The sequence below is a fragment of the Nomascus leucogenys genome, chromosome 13, assembly GCF_006542625.1.
Source record: "Nomascus leucogenys isolate Asia chromosome 13, Asia_NLE_v1, whole genome shotgun sequence".
NCBI lineage: Eukaryota > Metazoa > Chordata > Mammalia > Primates > Hylobatidae > Nomascus > Nomascus leucogenys.
The window spans coordinates 54,318,117-54,342,367 of record NC_044393.1 but is presented as its reverse complement, the minus strand read 5'-3'; the positions used below and the strand labels follow the sequence as shown (position 1 = coordinate 54,342,367).

The following is a 24,251-nucleotide window of genomic DNA, read 5'->3' as shown; positions in this document are numbered from 1 at the left end:
TTTTGGCCATTTTTATGTCTTTAGAGAAATGACTGTTGAAATCCTTTGCTTGCTGGCTGGGTGCAATGGCTCACGCCTGTAATCCCAGCACTTTGGGAGGCCTAGGTAGGCAGATCACCTGAGGTCAGGAGTTCAAGATCAGCCCAGCCAACATGGTGAAACCTGTCTCCACTAAAAATACAAAAAATTAGCTAGGCATGGTGGCAGGTGCCACTAGTCCCAGTTACTCAGAAGGCTGGGGCAGGAGAATCACTTAAACCCAGGAGGTGGAAGTTGCAGTGAGTCCAGATCGCACCATTGTACCCCAGCCTGAGAGACAAGAGTGAAACTCTGTCTCAAAGAAATTATTTACTTGTTATTTAATTGGGTTATTTATTTATTTATTTTATTTTTTTTTCTCTTTTATTTATTTATTTTTATTATTTAGGTTTTAGGGAACATGTGCACAATGTGCAGGTTTGTTACATATGTATCCATGTGCCATGTTGTTTTGCTGCACCCATTAACTCGTCATTTAGCATTAGGTATATCTCCTAATGCTGTCCCTCCCCCTCCCCCCACCCCACAACAGTCCCCGGAGTGTGATGTTCCCCTTCCTGTGTCCATGAGTTCTCATTGTTCAGTTCCCACCTATGAGTGAGAACATGCGGTGTTTGGTTTTTTGTCCTTGCGATAGTTTACTAAGAATGATGTTTTCCAGTTTCATCCATGTCCCTACAAAGGATATGAACTCATCATTTTTTATGGCTGCATAGTATTCCATGGTGTATATGTGCCACATTTTCTTAATCCAGTCTATCGTTGTTGGACATTTGGGTTGGTTCCAATTCTTTGCTATTGTGAATAGTGCTGCAATAAACATATGTGTGCATGTGTCTTTATAGCAGCATGATTTATAGTCCTTTGGGTATATACCCAGTAATGGGATGGCTGGGTCAAATGTTATTTCTAGTTCTAGATCCCTGAGGAATCGCCACACTGACTTCCACAATGGTTGAACTAGTTTACAGTCCCACCAACAGTGTAAAAGTGTTCCTATTTCTCCACATCCTCTCCAGCACCTGTTGTTTCCTGACTTTTTAATGATGGCCATTCTAACTGGTGTGAGATGGTATCTCATTGTGGTTTTGATTTGCATTTCTCTGATGGCCAGTGATGATGAGCACTTTTTCGTATGTTTTTTGGCTGCATAAATGTCTTCTTTTGAGAAGTGTCTGTTCATGTCCTTTGCCCACTTTTTGATGGGGTTGTTTTTTTCTTGTAAATTTGTTTGAGTTCATTGTAGATTCTGGATATTAGCCCTTTGTCAGATGAGTAGGTTGCAAAAATTTTCTCCCATTCTGTAGGTTTCCTGTTCACTCTGATGGTAGTTTCTTTTGCTGTGCAGAAGCTCTTTAGTTTAATTAGATCCCATTTATCAATTTTGGCTTTTGTTGCCATTGCTTTTGGTGTTTTAGACATGAAGTCCTTGCCCACGCCTATGTCCTGAATGGTATTGCTTAGGTTTTCTTGTAGGATTTTAATGGTTTTAGGTCTAACATTTAAGTCTTTAATCCATCTTGAATTAATTTTTGTATAAGGTGTAAGGAAGGGATCCAGTTTCAACTTTCTACATATGACTAGCCAGTTTTCCCAGCACCATTTATTAAATAGGGAATCCTTTCCCCATTTCTTGTTTTTGTCAGGTTTGTCAAAGATCAGATAGTTGTAGATACGCGGCATCATTTCTGAGGACTCTGTTCCGTTCCATTGATCTATGTCTCTGTTGTGGTACCAGTACCATGCTGTTTTGGTTACTCTAGCCTTGTAGTATAGTTTGAAGTCAGGTAGTGTGATGCCTCCAGCTTTGTTCTTTTGGCTTAGGATTGACTTGGCGATGCGGTCTCTTTTTTGGTTCCATATGAACTTTAAAGTAGTTTTTTCCAATTCTGTGAAGAAAGTCATTGGTAGCTTGATGGGATGGCATTGAATCTGTAAATTACCTTGGGCAGTATGGCCATTTTCATGATATTGATTCTTCCAACCCATGAGCATGGAATGTTCTTCCATTTGTTTGTATCCTCTTTTATTTCATTGAGCAGTGGTTTGTAGTTCTCCTTGAAGAGGTCCTTCACATCCCTTTTAAGTTGGATTCCTAGGTATTTTATTCTCTTTGAAGCAATTGTGAATGGGAGTTCACTCATGATTTGGCTCTCTGTTTGTGATTGGTGTACAAGAATGCTTGTTATTTTTGTACATTGATTTTGTATCCTGAGACTTTGCTGAAGTTGCTAATCAGCTTAAGGAGGTTTTGGGCTGAGACGATGGGGTTTTCTAGATATACAATCATGTCACCTGCAAACAGGGACAATTTGACTTCCTCTTTTCCTAATTGAATACCCTTTATTTCCTTCTCCTGCCTGATTGCTCTGGCCAGAACTTCCAGCACTATGTTGAATAGGAGTGGTGAGAGAGGGCATCCCTGTCTTGTGCCAGTTTTCAAAGGGAATGCTTCCAGTTTTTGCCCATTCAGTATGATATTGGCATAGATAGCTCTTATTATTTTGAGATACGTCCCATCAATACCTAATTTATTGAGAGTTTTTAGCATGAAGGGTTGTTGAATTTTGTCAAAGGCCTTTTCTGCATCTATTGAGATAATCATGTGGTTTTTGTCTTTGGTTCTGTTTATATGCTGGATTACATTTATTGATTTGCATATGTTGAACCAGCCTTGCATCCCAGGGATGAAGCCCACTTGATCATGGTGGATAAGCTTTTTGTTGTACTGCTGGATTCGGTTTGCCAGTATTTTATGGAGGATTTTTGCATCAATGTTCATCAAGGATATTGGTCTGAAATTCCCTTTTTTGGTTATGTCTCTGCCAGGCTTTGGTATCAGGACGATGCTGGCTTCATAAAATGTGTTAGGGAGGATTCCCTCTTTTTCTATTGATTGGAATAGTTTCAGAAGGAATGGTACCAGTTCCTCGTTGTACCTCTGGTAGAATTCAGCTGTGAATCCATCAGGTCCTGGACTCTTTTTGGTTGGTAAGCTATTGATTGTTGCCACAATTTCAGAACCTGTTATTGGTCTATTCAGAGATTCAACTTCTTCCTGGTTTAGTCTTGGGAGGGTGTATTTGTCGAGGAATTTATCCATTTCTTCTAGATTTTCTAGTTTATTTGCATAGAGGTGTTTGTAGTATTCTCTGATGGTAGATTGTATTTCTGTGGGATCGGTGGTGATATCCCGTTTTTCATTTTTTATTGCATCTATTTGATTCTTTTTTCTTCTTTATTAGTCTTGCTAGCGGTCTATCAATTTTGTTGATCTTTTCAAAAAACCAGCTCCTGGATTCATTAATTTTTTGAAAGGTTTTTGGTGTCTCTATTTCCTTCAGTTCTGCTCTGATTTTAGTTATTTCTAGCCTTCTGCTAGGTTTTGAATGTGTTTGCTCTTGCTTTTCTAGTTCTTTTAATTGTGATGTTAGGGTGTCAATTTTGGATCTTTCCTGCTTTCTCTTGTGGGCATTTAGTGCTATAAATTTCCCTCTACACTGCTTTGAATGTGTCTCAGAGATTCTGGTATGTTGTGTCTTTGTTCTCATTGGTTTCAAAGAATATCTTTATTTCTGCCTTCATTTTTTTTTTTTGTTGGTGAGTTGTAAGAGTTCTTTACATACTCTTGACCCTTATCAGATATATGATGTGCAGATTTTTTTTCATTCTGTAGGTTGCCTTTTCACTTTTTTGGTAATGTCCTTTGATGCCCAAAACAGCTGTTTACTTTTATTACAGTTTTTAGTCAACTAAGGCAGTTAAGGAGGGTTGTACTTTGTGCACAACCGAGCCCCTTCTAGATTGTGGGTTGTCTGATGGAAAGGGTGTAAAAAGTCTGAAGCAATTGGCGTTAATATTGTGTATTTGTGGAAGGGTAGATTTGGCTTTTAAAATTGAGACATAATTTAGTTTTTTAATGCTTCATTTCATTCCACAAAAGGTTTGAGTAGGCTTATAATAGATGTGCCAAAAACTAGGATCAAAGGAAAAATAAGTAGAATAAAGATTGGGGAAAAGAATGTGATTGGAGAGTTCTAGATGGAAAAGAAATATATAGCAGTAGTGTAGGATTATGGGTGATCCAAAATTTTCTTCTTTGTATGTGACTTTCATTTTATTTATTTATTTATTTATTTATTTATTTATTTAGAGAGAAGGTCTCACTATGTTACCTGAGCTGGAGTGCAGTGGCACAATCTCGGCTTACTACAACCTCTGCCTCCTAGGCCCAAACAACCCTCTCTCCTTAGTCTCTCGAGTAGCTGGAACTACAGGAGTGTGCCACCATGCCCTGCTAAAGTTTTATACTTTTGGTAGACATGGAATTTTGCCATGTTGCCCAGGCTGGCCTTGAACTCCTGAGCTCAGGTGAGCCATCACGCCCAGCCTATTTTTTCATATTTTTTACATTTAATATTTCTTTAGTAAAGAGAACGTTTTACTAAAATATTACAATTCTGAATTCATTTACTAGACTTGCTGGGTTCTGTGCACTGATGTATGATCCATTATCATGGTTTTATCTACTACTTGTGTTTGTCTTCAGTCTCTCCCTGTTCTCTGAACTTAAGTTGGTTCAGCTGTTCCCCTTCCCAGTACCTCATGGGGTCTTAGACTCAGCACTATACCTCCCAGGCTCATCTCCCTAGCCTTACACTTTTGCTTTCCATGTTTTCTCTGCTGCAGCCTGGCCCCTCTGTGTCTTCCTTTCTGTTTGGCTCAGACCTACTAGGACTCATATCAGATCTCACCCCCAGAGGGAGGATTTCCCTGACTCCTTCTCCCCCATGTGTGAGGAGTTCCTTTGCCTACCTCTGTCATTGTGCAGACCACAGTGCTTATGGCGTTATGTCTGTGTGATTTTTTTCTCCTTTACTGGCTTATGAGCCCCTCAGGGACATAAACTGAGACTTCTTGTTTATCCTTGTGTAACAGAGTGTGTGGCCCAGGGTTGGCACCAGTATCTGTCTGCAAAATGGATAAGTAAGATCTATAATGTCACAGGAGGCAAACTGGTGGATGTGGGCTGAATCACTTCTGTAGATGTGATCATGTGGTTGGCAGTGCTTTAAAATTGGAGATATTTTACGTGAAAGTCTCTATAGTTTCCATAGTCTGAAAAAAATGTGACTGGCCACTCTGGGTCAGCATGCTTTCATGATAGTTGTTCACTAGGTATTTTTGGTGGTTTGCCACAGATTGGTGTTTTTGTAAAAGATGGGGTTCTGGTTTCTGGCATGTTTTTGCAGTTCTGGGTTTCTGAATGGCTAATTAAGGATAGAGCCTTAATGCAGATACTCATGTGTTATGTGTAGATACACATGTATACGCTAAAATATACACAAAGTGCTGATGAATTGAATTTTCAGAAAGGCCTTTAGCTGAATAACTATCCTAGGATACTTTAATGATGAAGGCTCCCATAAAACGAAATGTTTAGTGAGTGGGAAAATTTATCATTCTGAAGTTTGTAGATTCCTTAAAGAAAAATGGACATACTGTCTATACTTTTAATGTATTTTTTTTCTTTTAGGTAAAATGAGCTTTTTTTTTTCTTGTAACCTTCAGCAAATATTTATAGACTTGCCTGAAGAAGTTTTTAATTCCTTTTTGAAATTAAAGATTGAGTTGTGTTACTTATGTTTGGAATTTTAAGAGCATTAAGTAAATAGTATGCTTGTGAGTGTATGCAAAGTTTGTGTGCACCTTTTTTGGAGACATTATGGTCCATAACTCCCATTATATTTTTATAGGGGAGTGATCACAAGCGCACCGAAGCAAAGGACTGGGGCCGTAGGAAATGAAGCAGCACTGAAGGGCCCTAAGCAGGATTCTGCAGTGGTGTGGGTTGAGGATTAGGAAAGTATGAGGGGTAGGAGACCTAGTAGGGGCCAGAAACGATGACAGCTCCAACCAGGATGAAAGATTACAGAGAGAGAAATCCTGTTTAGTGTTCGTGGAGTTTTAAGTAATCTAAGTACTTAATTATGAAACTGTGATACTGTGGCTGACAGTGTCCTCTTAATAAGCTACTATGTAGATTGAGTTAGACAAAATGGTAAAATAGTCTCATAGCTCTCTGTAGGAAAAGAATCTTTAGTTGAATAAGCAGAAACCATTTTCCACCTTGTGATACATTAAAGGTTTAGGTGTCGGGTGCTTTAGGAACTGCAGAAGTGGTCTTGCCAATTGGAAAAGTAGTACTACCAGAAGAATTTTGGATTATAGTTTCTTGGTAGTCATCAGAATGAAGGTTATATTAAAGTCCATACAATTATATGAAAATGAGTACATGCCCATCATTCTTTAAGGAAATCCCCTCCTCCTGTTGGTTACCCTAAATAAGAGTTCTAATATACAGGGCTTTCCAATTTTTATAAGTAACAACTGCCTGAACATTTTTGCACATAAACACATCCAGCCTGCTCAAGAATGGGTTTTCTAGAGTGCTCAGAGAACATAATCTTGTCAGTGCTTGGAAGATAGCATAAGAGAAGGGAGAGCAGAAGAAATATTCAGGTGCCAACTCAGTCTGTTTTACAGTTGGTTGTTGGCAAAAGAAGGTCACGGTTTGTTTCCAGCCTTTTTTTGAAATTCCCCTTAGTGCAGAATTTTCCATGAAAACAATGTAAACTGTTAGGATCTCCAGGTGGAGCAACAAAAACTCTTAACACTAAACTGCTAATTTTGGGGTATATTTGGGTGACGAACCCATAACTATAGTAGTAGTAAAGCTATCAGTTTATATTACTAAGTTCTCCCACTTTGCTAAGCAGTTTGCAAAAACACTTTTGCATATGTTATTTTATGTTAACCTCACCACAATCTTAGGAGATACATGATGGAATCCAGAATTACAGATAGAAAGTAATTTGAATTTCAGGAGCTATCTTTTGAGTCCAAGTAATGTACCAAAGCTCATGCTGTTCCATCACCATTGTATATCCCACTTCACTGTGAAGTTACTATGATGATTATAAAAGATAAAGCATATATTATTTCTGATTATAAAATATATACTTAAAGTTAAACTTAGAAAATTAAAAAATGTGGAAATAAGGGGGAAAAAACCTCACTCACAGTCTTAACACTTATACACTTTTAACATAAACTTACCTGGATTCCGTAGGAAATTATATTTACTAATATTTTTTAACAGCTGCGGGGCATTGTAGTCAGGATTTTGTAGAGGTATATCATTGTTAATTTTTCTCCAGAAGTGTTTTTAAAGGTGAGAGTTTAATAACGTTTGGAAAAAATAAAGAGAGAGCACATGTCAGATGACAAACGGATGGCACTGCCAGCAAGGGCTGTGAGGGTGCAAGCTGGCTTTTCTCTCCTGCTGGTCAGTGATTCTGTTCACCAACTTAACAGACTAAGTTCTAGAGCAAAGTACTTACTTATTACACATTGGTTCTCTATACTTCTTTTTGGGTGATCATATGTTTATCCTTTTAAAAAGGTCATAGAATTTTTCTTCTTCTTTTTTAATAATAAAGCTTTCTTGCTTCAAGAAAAGCCTCTTTGTATCCACCACAGCAGATGGAATGGCATTTGTACTTCTAAATTTTTCAGTAGTAGGAGTACCAAAATAGCACTAAAAATTAATTACTTTGATTACCTCCCCTCCCACCCAGTATTGGGAAAAGTCATAATTAAGTCTCCCTTCAAGGTAGTTCATTAGCTCTTGTATATTAAAAAATCTGACCCTTAAATTAAATCTTCCTTTTGAGCTGCCTTTGTGTTTCCAGGACATGTTTAGCTGCACCTGCCTGCTATTCGGTCGCTTTCTTCACCAGAGTTGTAAAATAAGAGGGAAAGGATTGTATTCTCTATTCAGAACTAGAGTTCCGTGGATAACTTGACAGCTTTCCATCAGTGTGAGTCTCCATATCCATAATCAAGTTGTAAGCTTGTGTTTAAACATTTTCCCCCCATATTTAGCCATGTCTCCTCCTTTGTACTGTTTTCTTCTACAAAAATGTTCTTGTAATAGTGTTTTACTTTTAATTCTGAGAAATTTATGACATTTTCTTTTTAAAAGTTATTCTCTACTTAAGTTAGAGATGTATACAGCATTAAAATGGATTGCAGATAAAGATATTTGTAAATGAGTTTTGGTTAAATGCTTTTCCAACTGAAGGTGGCATCTTGCCAACGAGAGGACGGCAGTTAGCCAACATGTTTTTTCTTCATGGCTTTTCTTTGTTCAGGCGGAGTACATCCTGCTACTTCAAGGGTAGAAGACTCCTCAGTACTTTCCTTCATGAGATTTCAAAGGAAATTTTTTTATTTGCCTGGTTCAAGTATTGACCAAGAAGATGACAGTGATGTGGTCTCTTAGGTTTCAAAATTTCTACTTAAACATCTTGGTTCTAGTGATAGGTACTTTGCAAAAGTAATTCATAGTTATTATGACTTTTGTTAATATTCTGAAACTATGGTATTCAGAGATGATCCGTCAGGGTCTGATTAAGTTTCTTAGAAGCCCAGTGCACTGAAAAGATTATGGTGTGTCTTTTCTCTTCCTAGCAAAATGGGAAATGACAATACTGAAATGCAAACTAATAGAAAGAAGTCCAGCAAAAATTCTCATTGTTACTCATAGCTTCAAAAACTACATCAGATGCCTTAAAAAAAAAATCCTCTTACTTCTTTTGGTACCTCATTTTTGTTGGTTTTCTAAGCATGTAGAAGGGGACCAGAGCATGCCACCCCAAAATATCCCACTTTTAGTGTAGGTGCTGTTAAGCTGAAGGCATTTGGTTTCCTGTCCTCCACCTTTCTGTCTAAAAGCAGGCTATACATTTACATTTCTGAAAGTGTTCCTTACTAAAGAACCCCTATTTATTATACATTTCTAGTTACCTTCCCATGATTTATACCTCCCTCAAAGCCCAGAACTTGTTTTCCTCAGTCTAGCCTTTTCCCCGTACTTTATCACCCTTTGTTAAGATGGTGTGTAAACCCAAATTTTAATCACCCCTTTGAGTTAACACTGAGTTCTCCTTTGTGTATGCACATTGCATGCATAGGTAAACTGCTTTTTTTTCCCCTCCTGTTAATGTTTTATCTCTTAGATTCAGGGACCCCAGCCACTGAATCTAAGAGGGTAGAGAAAGAGTGTTTTCCTCTCCAACAGTGTGCTTCATTTTTTTCCTGTTGGGTAATTCAGCACTGACTCTCACCAAAATTACACAGAAGAATTAAAGTAACACAGGAATGAAGAAGCGAACATAGATTTATCTGTCAGATATATTTAAATAAAGTTATTTCTCTAAAATTTGTTTGGTCTTTTGTATACTGTTATAATAAACTAGTAGGCAGCAGAAATTTTTTTTGGTGACAATCTCGCTCTATCGTGCAGTTGCACAGTCTCAGCTCACTGCAACCTCTGCCTCTCGGGTTCAAGAGATTCTCCTGCCTCAGCCTCCCCAGTAGCTGGGATTACAGGTGCCCACCACCTGTAAAAATACCCAGCTAATTTTGTATTTTTAGTAGAGACAGGGTTTCACTATGTGGGTCAGGCTGGCCTCAAACTCTTGACTTCAGGTGATCTGCCCACCTCAGTCTCCCAAAGTGCTGGGATTACAGGCATGAGCCACAGCGCCTGGCTGGCAACAGGATTTTTGTTAAGTAATCATCCTCTATTGTCTCCAAGATTTTAGAAATCCCAGAAAACATGGAAACCTATGAAAATATGAACTTGACCTAAAGTATTTTGAATAATAGTTATTTCTTGGTCTGGTTCTAGATGCTTCTAAAGTTTAGACTAGAGGATAGTTTTTATCTTTCTGTTAGGTCAGGATCTTCTTTAGCTGTGTAATAGTTTGGTTTTAAAGCTGCATGCTTTTTGACTTATATTTAGGATAAGAAGGCTTTTAGTCTTTCTTTTAGTGAAGAGGGTGTCCCTAGTCTGAGGGCATCTGTAGGCAGCATGTATCAATCAGTGATTGTAACCCGGGGCCAGGGCAGCCCTGTGGTGCTCACAGTGGATTGTCTGTATATCTTCTGTCTCAAGATTCCTGTAGTCATGATACTAAAACGGAAAGGTGGACCAAATATTTTGTTTTTCAGTTTATCAGTTTTTCTTTCAGTCATCTAACTAAGGCTCGGGATACTATCTAATGGGAAATGAAGAGTTAAGACAAAATCAGGGCAAGTCTTTGGGCAGGACAACTCTGTTTACTTTAGTATGCATACATGCATAGCCTACCTTGTTCCAAAAAGGATTTAAGGTGGCACTGCTGTGCACTTTCTGTGGTTTATGGTCTGAGACTTATTTATAAATACAGTTACTAGTTTCAAATTGAAATAAATCTGGCTTCCAAATGGTGTGTACTGTACTTACTCCAACAATGCTGCCATTGTACCCCAAGGTCTGCTTTAGGATTTGAATATGTTCATTGGTCATAAATCTTTATCATTTTATGTTAGAATCAATTTTTGGAACCAGCTAAAAGTCATTAAGTGCCGAGTTTGGTGAATAACCTGGATAGGCAATCTGGGTTGTTACAGCTTTTGGTTTATTATTTTTGACTCATGGACTGTGAGCCAAAATAGGGTGATGAAACTAGTTTCTAAGCCACAGTTAACTCCTTGTTAACATTCAGCAGTCTTGAACAATGGGTCCAATTGACTCTTGGTCTTGTGCTACATTAGCAGTGCCATTGAGATCAAATAAACAAGTTAAAATTGTCCTCACTTGTGATTTTGAGATGGATGTTTTCTTGGATTTGTAGTACAGCAAAGTATACCATTGCAAATTTCCTGTTTTCAGGTTGTAATGAAAACTTCTGTAGTCAACTCTACCGATTTTCTCAAAATATTTCTGTTTTTTTTCAGCTGTTAACAAAAGATCCAAAACAGTGAACAGGTTGTAACTGCTCTTTATCACGTGGTGAAAATTTGTTCCAAACGTTTTCACTAACTTTTCACATGGTTAGTTTGACCCTCTGCCACATATTCGTGTGTTTTGTTTTTTTACTATGTAACCATTAAACTGTACGAATTGAGTTACTACTTTGACATCATTTTATAGATGAAGAAACAGGTTTATGAAAGATGAGACTTGATTTAAGGGATCAGAGATACTAAAGAGTCAAGATTCAAATCCCAGTTTTCTGGTTTTTTTTTCCAGTGTATAATGCTGCCAGGATGGACATCAGCCATAACTTCCTTAATTTTCTTTTAGTAATATGAATTAATTTTCATATAGGAATATGAAAATTAAGAGCTCTTCCCTTTTATTTCCATAAATCTCACTTGTGGATTTAATGCCACCCCAAATTAAATGTTACTTACTTTTTACTCAGGTCATTTTTTTAAAATTATACTTTAAGTTCTAGGGTACATGTGCACGACGTGCAGGTTTGTTACATATGTATGTATGTGCCATGTTGGTTTGCTGTACCCATTAACTCATCACTTACATTAGGTATCATTAGGTATTTCTCCCAATGCTATCCCTCCCCCAGCTCCCCACCCCACGACAGGCCCTGGTGTGTGATGTTCCCCGCCCTGTGTCCAAGTGTTCTCATTGTTCAGTTCCCACCTGTGAGTGAGAACATGCGGTGTTTGGTTTTCTGTCCTTGCGATAGTTTGCTCAGAATGGTGGTTTCCAGCTTCATCTATGTCCCTACAAAGGACATGAACTCATCCTTTTTTATGGCTGCATAGTATTCCATGGTGTATATGTGCCACATTTTCTTTTTTCTTTTTCCCTTTTTTTTTTCTTGAGACAGAGTCTTGTTCTGTCGCCTGGGCTGGAGTGCAGCGGCGCAAACTCGGCTTGCTGGAAGCTCCGCCTCCTGGGTTCATGCCATTCTCCTGCCTCAGCTTCCCAAGTAGCTGGGACTACAGGTGCCCACCACCATGCCTGGCTAATTTTTTTTTTTTGCTGATAGATAGGATTTTATTAAAATCAATGTCTCCAACAATACAAAAATTAAATATTAAGGCATCTTTTACTCCCATCCTGATATATGCAAGAGAAATGTTTTAAGGAAGGGCCAGTATTTCTTACTAAAATGCTTTCTAGTGTATTTGGCAGATTTGTTTTTATATTCTCCTATTCCACGTATCACTCAAAGCACTCATGATCAAACATCTTGACCCAAATCAAGAGAAAAGTATAGACATTAATTTATTAAAGGGAAGCAGTTCACCTTTCAAAAATTAAAAGAAACTACCAAAAGTATCATGTATAAAGTTCAAATACCAGCATTTAAATTTCTCTGAAGCAATTTACGGTTCAGTAATTAAGCAAAAGAAGAGATGAAGACTTTATTTAAGATAAAAAGCCTATTAATATGGATTGCACTATGGAGTAACTGTTCACTGAGTACTTGGCTCCACTGGAGTGATAGTTTGAAAAGGGCTTCATACTCCTTTAAGAAGACAGCACATCCACCAGGATAAGATCATATAAATTAACACTGATTCTTATTCCACATGCCTGTCCATTTACAAAACTCAAGAGCCTTCATAAAGTATACTAAACTGTAACATTTTCTTTTATTAAGGCGAGTTTGTGAAAATAATTTAGTACAACCGGATCTCTTCATGAACTTTCAACTTACAACCTTTTTAATGTAAGAAACATACAAAAATTGTTTTATAAAAAGCCACCTCAATACCAGAAAATAGTAATGAAAGATTTTGAACCCAGTTTTACTTTTTAAAGAATGCTCTTTCCTTGTCTCAAATTCCAAGTGCTACTCATCATCCTTAGAGCCAGTTTTGCTTAAATGCTTCACATCAACCCAGTTCCAGCCTTGAGGAAGTTCTTTGTGATCTGTTTTGTCTGCCAGCTTACGCTTCTGGGCTTTTGAAAGTTGTTCTTTTTTGTCTTTTTTCTTACTTGATGGGGCTGTATTAGGAGTTTCAGTTGAGATGATATTGCTTATCGATGTTGCGGAATTAATGGGATTGTGATTCTCCATTAACTGCTCTTTATTGTCTTTGGCATATTCAAACAATGTATAGGTCATAGCGGTTCCAAGATTAGCTTCTCCTGCTTCCTGTAGCTTGGCCATATACTCTGCTTTACAGCGGATGATATGGTGTTTTTTTAAAAAAAAAAAAGCGTTCATAGATAGAATTGGAGGTGTTTGGGGATATGTTTCTGTTCAGGAAATCTCTATTAAGAAGGCTTTGGGATCACCATTTTCACCTATCCTATATTGAAAAGAAACTGGACTTAATTCCCGGAAACTTTAATCTCCTTCATAAATAGAGTGTAATGCTTCTAGTTCCATCTCTGGGTCCTCGTTGGCACTCATCACGCCGGTTGCAGGGCGCCTCCTGAGTGGACGGCGTTCACAACAACGAAGACAAAGCGAGGGCAGCGGCCCAGAGGCCCGGCGTCCCCCTTTGGCTCCTCGGTTGTGGGGGCGGCACTGGCAGATGCCAATCGTGCGTGCCCCTGGCCTCGGCAGCACCCAGCCGCCAGCGGTGGGCTGTGGGCTTGGAGCTGGAGCTGCGGCTTTTTTTTTTTTTTTGTATTTTTAGTAGAGACGGGGTTTCATGTGTTAGCCAGGATGATCTTGATCTCCTGACCTCGTGATCCACCTGCCTCAGCCTCCCAAAGTGCTGGGATTACAGGAGTGAGCCACCACGCCCAGCCATGTGGCACATTTTCTTAATCCAGTCTATCATTGATGGACATTTGGGTTGGTTCCAAGTCTTTGCTACTGTGAATAATGCCGCAATAAACATACATGTGCATGTGTCTTTATAGTGGCATGATTTATAATCCTTTGGGTATATACCCAGTAATGGGATTACTGGGTCAAATAGTATTTCTAGTTCTAGATCCTTGAGGAATCGCCACACTGTCTTCCACGACGGTTGAACTAGTTTACAGTCCCACCAACAGTGTAAAAGTGTTCCTGTTTTCTTCACATCCTCTCCAGCACCTGTTGTTTCTTGATATTTTAATGATCGCCATTCTAACTGGTGTGGGATGGTATCTCATTGTCGTTTTGATCTGCATTTATCTGATGGCCAGTGATGATGAGCATTTTTTCATGTGTCTGCTAGCTGCATAAATGTCTTCTTTTGAGAAGTGTCTGTTCATATCGCTTGCCCACTTTTTGATGTGGTTGTTTGATTTTTTCTTGTAAATTTGCTTAAGTTCATTGTAGATTCTGGATATTAGCCCTTTGTCAGATGGGTAGATTGCAAAAATTTTCTCCCATTCTGTAGGTTGTACTCAGGTCATTTTTAATTTTATACTGACATGAAGCTTAGACATGCATTAATTTCTATTAGTTGTATTTTGGCCCTGAAAATGGTTGCAGTACAAATGAAAATATTACAATACATTCCTCCTGTGGCTATTCTTTTGTTTCCATAAGTCATGGCAGAAAATCAGTTTTGTTTTATAGTCACATTCGTTTGTGTTGAAATATTAGTATATCCCAGCCATGATGTCAGATGTATAACTATACAAGTCACACAAGTTTTCTATGTGCACATAGTTAGTGTTCTAAATATGTGTGTGTGTGTGTATATATATATATATATATATATATATATAAATTTTTTTTTTTTTTGAGATGGAGTCTCGCTATCTCTTGCCTAGTCTGGAGTGCAGTGGCATGATCTTGGCTCACTGTAGCCTCTGCCTCCCGGGTTCAAGCAATTCTCCTGTCTCACCCTCCTGAGTAGCCGGGCCTACAGGTGCACGCCACCATGCCCGGCCAATTATTGCTAATACTATATTTTAAAAATTAATTTGTACATTTGAATTAAGTTGAAGCATAAAGAATTTCTCTTAAATATTATATTTAATTTTTGATGGGCACTTCATATGCTTCTGACTGGAAGGAATGATTTTTATTTTGGAAATATTTTAGATCTGTGTATTGTTTGTTTTGTATTCTTTTTTGAGATGGAGTCTCTCTCTGTCACCCAGGCTGGAGTGCAGTGGCGCGATCTCGGCTCACTGCAACTTACGCTGCCTGGGTTTAAGCAATTCTCCTGCCTCAGCCTCCCAGGTAGCTGTGACTACAGGCACTCTCCACCACACCTGGCTAATTTTTGTATTTTTTGGTAGAGATGGGATTTCACCATGTTAACCAGGCTGGTCTAGAACTCCTGACCTCAGATGATCTGCCTGCCATAGCCTCCCAAAGTGCTGGGATTACAGGCGTGAGCCATGGCACCAGGCCTCATCCCATTACATTCTAAAGATTGTGTCAGAATGAGTTACGCTTCTTGTGAGGTGATGAGACCATTATATCTCTCCAGCGTCTGTGGTACAACAGACTAAAAGATGAATATATTTAATTTCTTAATGTTTCTTTTGCTAATTTTCCTTAGCTAGAAATATATATGTCAGCTTTAGTGTGTTTTTAGGTTCAGATTATTTTTGGTAGGCCTTAAAAAATGAGAAGATAAAGGATATCAGAAAGAAGGCTTAAGGCAGATCCTTTACTTGGAAGTATCAGGCTCTCCCACCTGACTCCACTCATAATAAAAAATGAAAACAAAAGTAGTTGATGTAGCAAAGATTTTAACTTTTAAAGCTTGATAGAGCTTTGCAGGTTTAGGAAGATAACTTGCTTGTCTTCAGATTGGGATGGTGAGACTGTGTGGCCCCACCTCCATCCAGGCCATGCAGAACACAGGACTGTAGAGATACAGAGGCTCATTCTCAGTTCCAGCAGGAGGAAGAGTGCCCACTGGGCAGCCAGTCCTGTTAGGGCAAGGAGCAGCCCTTCTGGAGACGTGGCAGATCTTAACGTTTCAGTGGGTATGGATGGGGGAGGGTCTTCGGGGGCTGGTGGAAGGTAGAGGGCATTCATGGTGGTGAAAGTGGGATGTAGGAGAGAGTTTGGGTGATGATGGATAACTGGGTTCACTGTGTGCTAACTGAGCTGAACAGAATATGAGGCGTTGGCCTCCATTGTCTCCCTGGAAAGACTGCTGTCACAGGTTCTCTTGCTGGCATTGTGATGCAGGGCTGCGTGAAGTCCTCCTTACAGCAGGAGGTGGGCTCTGTTGGAGTGGGCCCTGTGCCTCTGCTGTCTCCTACTGCCAACGTGAGGCATCAGCTGAGGAGGGATGGAGATGAACTATTTTAGGCAGAGGGTTGCAGTATAATCTGAGCCATGCTATCCTATGGGGCCTTTTTATTTGATACTTTTGTTTGCTTTTCTTTTTTGTAAGAGATACGGTCTTGCTGTGTTGCGCAGGCCGGCCTCAGACTCCTGGTCTCAAGCAGTCATCTCACAATTTAGCAGTTTCTTAGAGTCAGACACTATGACCTACTCCTGGGTATTTACTTAAGTGAAACAGAAACTTAGGTTCAGAAAAAAAACCTACACATAACTGCTTGTAGCAGCATTTTTTTTTTAAACAGTTAACAAAAATGTGGGCTTTCCAAATTTCCCTAATTGGTGAATGGATAAACAAATTCTGATACATCCATAACAATGGAATACTACTCATCAGTTAAAAAAAAAAGAACTACTAATACATGCAGCAAGTGGATGCATCTTTAAAAGCATTATGTTAAGTGAAAGAAGCTAGACTCAAAAGCATACAGACTCTGGGAAACACATCAATAGTTGCCAGGAGGTAGAGGTGGGAGAGGAGTTGGCTGTAGTGTGGCAATGGGGGATTTTTTGGGTGATGGAACTCTTCTATATTTTGGTTGTGGTAGTGGTTACACAGCTGTGTCAAAACTTACACAACTGAACATGAAAAAGATGAATTTTACTGTATATAAAAATTACAGGCCAGGCGTGGTGGCTCACGCCTGTAATCCCAGCATTTTGGGGAGGCTGAGGTAGTCGGATCACGAGGTCTGGAGTTCGAGACCAGCTTGGCCAACATGGTGAAACCCCGTCTCTACTAAAAATACAAAAATTAGCTGGGCATAGTGGTGCGTGCCTGTAATTCCAGCTACTTGGGAGGCTGAGGCAGGAGAATTGCTTGAACCTAGGAGGTGGAGGTTGCAGTGAGCTGAGATGGTGCTGCTGCCCTCCAGCCTCGGTGACAGAGGAAGACTCCGTGTCAAAAAAAAAAAAAAAAATTACAGCTTAATTAAAAATGAAAACAAAACAAAAGTAATTGATGTAACAAAGATTTTGTTAATTGTTAAAGCTTGATAGAGCTTTGTAGGTTTGGGGAAGACAACTTGCCAGATTGTGGTAATCTCTGAAGACCTTTTAGGTAATTAATTGTAGCACGGACCTTTCTGTGTGTCTAAAATGGTAAATGGTGTGCCTTATCTTTTATAGGAGTGAAAAAACAAGACGGTGGGCTGTAGGATGTTGACACATCTGAGGGGCCAGATGGCCACCGTATCAGGGAAAGCCAATGTGTTTTGAAAAATATGCAAATGTTCAATAAGGTAACATTGAGTACAATTTATAGTGAAAATGTGATGGCTGTATTCTACCTGTGTTTCCAGCACTTGTTATCACTGTGATTTATGGACCACAGATCTGTGTCTGTGTCACTTCATTCAGTGTATTTATCGAACACCATGTAAAACTAAAGGTCTTTGATTGGCAATTGGTTTGCTGTTTCTAACAGCTTGTTTTTACTTTTTATTCCAAAACTAATCGCAAAAAACGCAGTTTCTTTTTCACCAACCTAATAAAATTGGCCCATGTTTATTTCAGTTTGACAATTTTATCATACCTGTGAGTTACTGTTATTGAGAATTCCCTAGAGTATTGCCCAGTAGGTGGGTGAGGGGAGTTCACTAAGTATTCTTAGTGTCTAGTTTGTAATTAGTTTATGAGACTTAAAACCCCACCGCACATTATTCTGAACCTGCTGTAAATATTAGGAGAGAGTATGTATAGTGGCCTCTGGAGCCAGAGTGCCTGGATTTTTCCAGCTTTAACATTTGCTATCTGTATGACCTTGGGCCAAGCTGTTTAACCTCTCTGCTTTAGTTTTCTCTTCTGTAAAAGAGAGTTGATGATGGCAATGTCTACTCCATGGAGGGTTTGTGTGGATTAAATGAGCTAAGAAGTAGTAAGCCCCCACAACAGTACCTGGCACATAGTAAGCTCTGTATTAGTGTTTTTCTTCTGTGTCGGTTAATAGCCTCATAAGCCTTCCTCAAATATTTAAATATGGGAATGGCTATGATGCCATCTCTCCTTTGGCTTCCTGAAATCAGATTTCCTTAGTTCTTGTGAAGCCAGTGGACTTCCATCGTATTTTCTTTCCTCTCCTGTTTCACTGTAATTCCTCTAAGTTATACTTTATTATATATTTGAATTTTAGGAAATATGCTTGATGCATTTGGAATCTTCTAAAGACTTTTTTTAAATCATATACACTAACTGGAAATAATTTGTTACATTTCTTTTTTTTTGTGTTCAGAGGCTCAAAACTACTTCATTGCCTTAAGAAATATGAGTCAAAACTATGTATCTCCTAAGTTAGGAACCTAGGAAGGCCAAGATTCAGAAAAGTTGGTGAATTAAGAGGACTGAATACTAGAAATCAAAAGAACATCCACTTTCTTGCTTCTCTGTGTATGATACTACTTTTGTAAAATTGTGTGTCTTTTATAGAGAAAAGTACTCTTAGCACAAAGCTGATTGTCTTTGTGAAGAGTATTTTGAAGATGCATGTTGAAAAGCACTTGTAGAATAGTTTATGGAAACGGCTGTGAGATTGCACAAAGTATTCTTGTACTCTTCAGAGCCATTCTTTAGTAGGAAAAAATAAGGTCCTTATTTTAAGCTTGATGATAGCAAGCCATTTATTAGCAACCTAATTTAACCCCACACTTTTCTCCTTGTGGGGTTAAATTGGGTAGTATTCATTAGAAGTTCTTCAAGAAACCATGAAGTACATTTGCTAGCAGTGTTTATATCCTGTATACTGAGAATTTGAGGTGACTTTTGTAGCCATTCTTAATCCTCAGTATCTTTCATTGTGGAAACTGAACCCTGTGTGTTATCCAAGAGAAATACTGTGTGAGCCACTAGTGTACTTTCAAATTGTGGTAAAATGTATACCACATAAAACCATCTTAACCACATTTTTAAAGTGTGCAGTTCAGTTGCATTAAGTACATTCATATTGTTTTGTGACCGTGACCACTGTTTCTAGAAATTTTTCATTTCAAACAGAAACTCTGTACCCATTAAACAGCAACTCCCCGTTTTCCCTTCCTAGCCCCGGTAACTACTGTTCTACCTTTTGTCAATGAAATTTGCTTATTCTTGCTACCACATATAAGCAGAGTTAAACAATACTTCACTTAGTATTATGTTTTCAAGGTCCATCCATCTTGTAGCATGTGTCATACTTCATTCCTTTTAGTGGCTGAATAATACTCCATTGTATGTGTATTTAATTTTATAATGCATTTAGTTTAACACATCCAAGATAGTCTTATTCATGTAATTAGTATGAAATATTAATTTACATCAAAATGTTTATATAATATATAAATTTATATGAATTTATAACAAAACAAACATTAAAATATATTAAAACTATATAAATATGTAAAGATAGATTAAATATTAAATATTAATAAAATATTTTCTTTTTTTTTTTTTTTTTTTGAGATGGAGTCTCGCTCTGTCACCCAGGCTGGGGCGCAGTGGCGCAGTTTGGCTCACTGCAACCTCTGCCTCCTGGGTTCAAGCGATTCTCATGCCTCAGCCTCCCAAGTAGCTGGGACTACAGGCGCATGCCACCACACCCCGCTGATTTTTTTTGTTTTTAGTAGAGACAGGGTTTCGCCATGTTGGCCAAGCTGGTCTCAAAACTCCTGACCTCACGTGATCCACCTGCCTCGGTTTGCCAAAGTACTGGGATTAGAAGTGTGAGCCACCACGCCCGGCCTATTTTATATTTTTTAAAGAAAACCAATATTTGCCAAAAGACATATTATTAGAGAAGATTCTGGGCATCAGGCATAGAAAAACAGGATTAGAAAATGACTAAGGGTTGGGTGCGGTGGCTCACACCTATAATTCCAGCCCTTTAGGAGGCCAAGATGGGCAGATCACTTGAGGTCAGGAGTTCGTGACCAGTCTGGCCAACATGGTGAAATCCTGTCTCTACTAAAAATACAAAAATTAGCCAGGCGTGGTGGCACGCCTCTATAATCCCAGCTACTTGAGAGGCTGAGCAGGAGAACTGCTCGAACCTCGGAGGCGGAAGTTGCAGTGAGCTGAGATTGTGCCACAGCACTCTAGCCTGAACACAGAGACTCCATTTCAAAAACAAAAACAAAAACAAAAAAAACAACAAAAAAGAAAGATCCAGGCATAGCTTTCCCTTTGTTTCAAACCTCACAAAGGATGATAGCCTTTAAAGGAACAGTTACTGTGAATTTTTTTTCACCAAAACCTCTGATGAGACGGTTTAGGGAACTCGATAAAATTTTATTGGATTCATACCTTGCTAAATACAGTGCTGGTAAACAATAGGTACCTAACATTTGAATAGAAAATGTTGAATATTGAGTAGAGCTCGAAGAGAAATTTGCAGGGGATGCTGTGAAACTGGATAAAAAAACTTTTGTCTAAACTGCAGAACTTCTTTTTCCCATTTCCATGTCTGATGTTACCCAGCTAAGTAACAGACCCAGAACTTGGCCCCAGGTCTTTCACTCAGGTGATCCGCTTCTACCCCCCCACCCCGCCCCCCTTGGCCTCCCAAAGTGTTGGGATTACAGGCGTGAGCCACCACGCCTGGCCAAGCCTGGCATACTGTTATGTTCCACTTGGAAGCTACAGTTGTAGAGCTAATCACTTGGGAAAGAATCAAGGAGATGCTCAAACAGAAGCAGAGGTACTGTGGCAATGGAACCCTCAAGAGAGAGAGCAGTAGTAGAACTGTCTTTATGAGAACTTGATGTAGAACTCATAAACATTCAAGTGCTATAGATGGGTTAAGGAAAACTTTATGAACAGTGTGGGAAACTACCATTTATAGTTTTCTCAACAGGATCAAATCAGCCAATTAGAAGGGTACACAGATGGCAACATAAGGCAATAGTCTGTCTGTAAGGAATAAAACAGAAAAACAATAGCAAGCAAAAAGCACTGTCCCAATATGGCACCACTGGTGCAGAAGTAGCAGATCTTCAGGTGCGTTTCAGAGGCCCTGAGAATATCTGAGTAGTGCCAATAAGGAAAAGCCTGGAGTTAGCCAAGAAACTTTATAATATGCTCAGTTTTTTTTTTTTTTTTTTTTTTTTTTGACAGAGTCTCACTCTATCACCCAGGCTGGAGTGTAGTGGCACGGCTCACTGCAACTTCTCCTCCCAGGTATAAGCGATTCTCTTTCCTCAGCCTTCTGAGTAGCTGGGATTACAGGCATATGCCGCCACACCCAGCTAATTTTTGTATATTTTGTAGAGATGGGGTTTTGCCATGTTGGCCAGGCTGGTCTCGAACTCCTGATCTCAGGTGATCGGCCTGCCTCGGCCTCCCGAAGTGCTGGGATTACAGGTGTGAGCCACCACACCCAGCGTAGTTTACTTTTTAACCAGACATGAATATTTCAATTTAGGATGGCTTAAATAAAGTTAAGATAAGTAACCGTTCAGCTCATGAACATATGACTGTCAAGAATCATTGATTCCTTGACGTGTTGGTAGCTGAGGCTCATCTGTATTTCAGAGAAGGAAATATGGAAGGGAACATGTGAGAGCAACGGAAAAACTAGATGACTAGGCCGTCATTTTGGAATAAACAGCATTCCATTTTGCTTTGGCACATCTTTCAGTTATTCTTCTGGTTAAAGTATTTGAAAATTGTGAATTTTTAAATGTATTTAATACAGGAAATTGTAAGCATAAAGAATAATAAAATAGTCAATCCCTAACTTGAGAAATGGAATGCAACCACAAGTAGAGATATTTTTTCTTTATATTCTATGCTGTTAATTTTTCCTCTCGCTTTACTTTCTATATGTTTTTTATTTCCTCTGCCTTTATTTTATTTATTTGAGACACCCTTCCCCGCAAAAAAAAATATCGTTCTGTTTCCCAGGCTGGAGTGCAGTGGTGCAATCTTGGCTCAGTGCACCCTCTGTCCCCTGGGTTCAAGCAATTCTTGTGCCTCAGCTTCCCGAGTAGTTGGGACTAAAGGCATGTGCCACCATGCCCAGCTAATTTTTTGTGTTTTTAGTAGAGATGGGGTTTCACCATATTGGCCAGGCTGGTCTCAAACTCCTGAACTCAAGTGATTCACCTGCCTGGGCCTCACAAAGTGCTGGGATTACAGGTGTGAGCCACTGTGCCCAGCCTCACAAAGTGCTGGGATTACAAGTGTGAGCCACTGTGCCCGGTCTTCCCTCTGCCTTTAAAGAAAGTAGTCTCAGTCCAAATGTCAGACAGTTAGGCTTTAGAATAAGGAAAAAGTTGGGCACTTTAGATGAGTGAAAATACGTTGGCAAGTACAGGCATACCTCATTTTATTTCTGCCCTACTTAAAAGTGACATATCTTTGTATGGCCCAGAAAGTGCTCTGGGAACAGGCCCCTGCCATCATCTCTGGCTTCATTTCTTACCAGTACCAACTTAAGTCCTGCCAGCCACCAAAACCACTCAGATGGTGCACATGATAGGTTCTCTGTAGCTTTGGATGTGCCATTTTTCTGTTTAGAATGGGCCCAGTCCTCATTTCTTCATTTGGCAAAGTCATCCTAAACTCCATAGCTGGTAGTATAGACGTGTGCCACCACATTTGGCTAAATTTTGTATTTTTTGTTCAGACAGAGTCTGCCTGTGTTACCCAAGCTGGTCTGGATCTCCTGGCCTCAAATGATCATTCCACCTCAGCCTCCCAAAATGGTGGACTTACAGATGTGGCCCGACCTGTACTTCATTTTGTTATACTTTGCTAATATTGTGGTTTTTGTTTTTGTTTGTTTTTTTTTGAGACAAGGTCTTGCTCTGTTGTCCACACCTGAGTGCAGTGGCGCAATCTCCGCTCACTGCAAACTGCCTCCTGGGCTCAAATGATCCTCCTACCTCAGCCTCCTGGGTAGTAGCTGGGACCACAGGTGTGTGCCACCATGCCTGGCTAATTTTTTATATATATTTTTTGTTTGTTTGTTTGTTTTGTAGAAACAGGCTTGCACCATGTTGTCCAGGCTGTTTTACTTTAAATACAAATTGAAATTTTGTGACAACTCTACATCTTGCAAATCTGTGCCATTTTTTTTTCTAAGAGCCTGTGTCTCTGTGTTAGTTTGGTAATTCTTGCAGTATTTCAGAAGTTTTCATTATGTATCTGTGATTATAGTGATCTGTGATGAGTGATCTTTGATGTTAATATGGTAATTGTTTTGGGGTTCTAAGAACTGTGTTCATGTAAGACAGTGAGCTTAGTGGATACATGCTGTGTGTGTTCTGACTGCTCCACTGACCTGTTCTCTGTCTCTCTCCCTCCTCTTTGGCCTTCCTACTTCCTGAGACGCAACAGTATTGAAATTAAGCTAATTCATAATCCTACAATGTTCTGTGAGTATTTAAGTGAAAGGAAGAGTTACACGTCTCACACTTTAAATCAAAAGTAAGAAATGATTAAGTTTAGTGAGGAAGGCATGTCAAAAGCTGAGAAGGAGGAAAGCTAGACCTCTTATGACAAACAATTAGACAAGTATGAATGCAAAGGAAAAATTTTTGAAGGAAATTTAAAGTGTTACTTCAGTGAACACAAATGATAAGAAAGCAAAACACCCTTATTGCTGATATGGAGAAAGTCTGAATGTTGGATCTGGATAGAATATCAACCAGTCCCAACATTGCCTTAACCCAAAACCTAATCCAGAGCAAGGCCCTGACTCTCTTCAATTTTGTGAAGGCTGAGAGAGGTGAGGAAGGTGCAGAAGAAAAGTTTGAAGCTGGCTCAACCAAAGAGGTTGGCACACGAGGCTTAAGAAAGGAACCTGTCTTCATAATATAAAAGTACAAGGTGAAGCAGCCAATGCTGATGTAGAAGCTTACAGCAAGTTACCTACCCAGAAGATCCTACAGCTGAGATCATTGATGAAGGTGGTGACAATAAACAACAGATTTTCTTAAAAAAAAAAAAAAAAAAAAAAAAAAAAAATTGTATTTGCTGGGCATGTGGCTCACGCCTATAATCCCGGCACTTTGGGGGGCCAAGGTGGGTGGATTGCTTGAGCCTGGGAGTTTGAGACCAGCGTGGGCAACAAAGTGAGACCTCGTTTCTTAAAAAAAATTATGTATCTGTATA

The 24,251-nt window shown here is 39.2% G+C and overlaps 1 protein-coding gene and 1 pseudogene across 8 annotated transcripts in view; one reads left to right on the top strand and one right to left on the bottom strand.

Moving 5' to 3' along the window:
* SRPK2 (SRSF protein kinase 2) overlaps window positions 1-24,251 on the top strand; it is a 286,728-nt gene that overhangs the window by 80,796 nt on the left and 181,681 nt on the right. The gene's annotated exons all lie outside the window — the stretch shown is intronic.
* LOC100590975 lies at window positions 12,576-13,520 on the bottom strand (annotated as a pseudogene).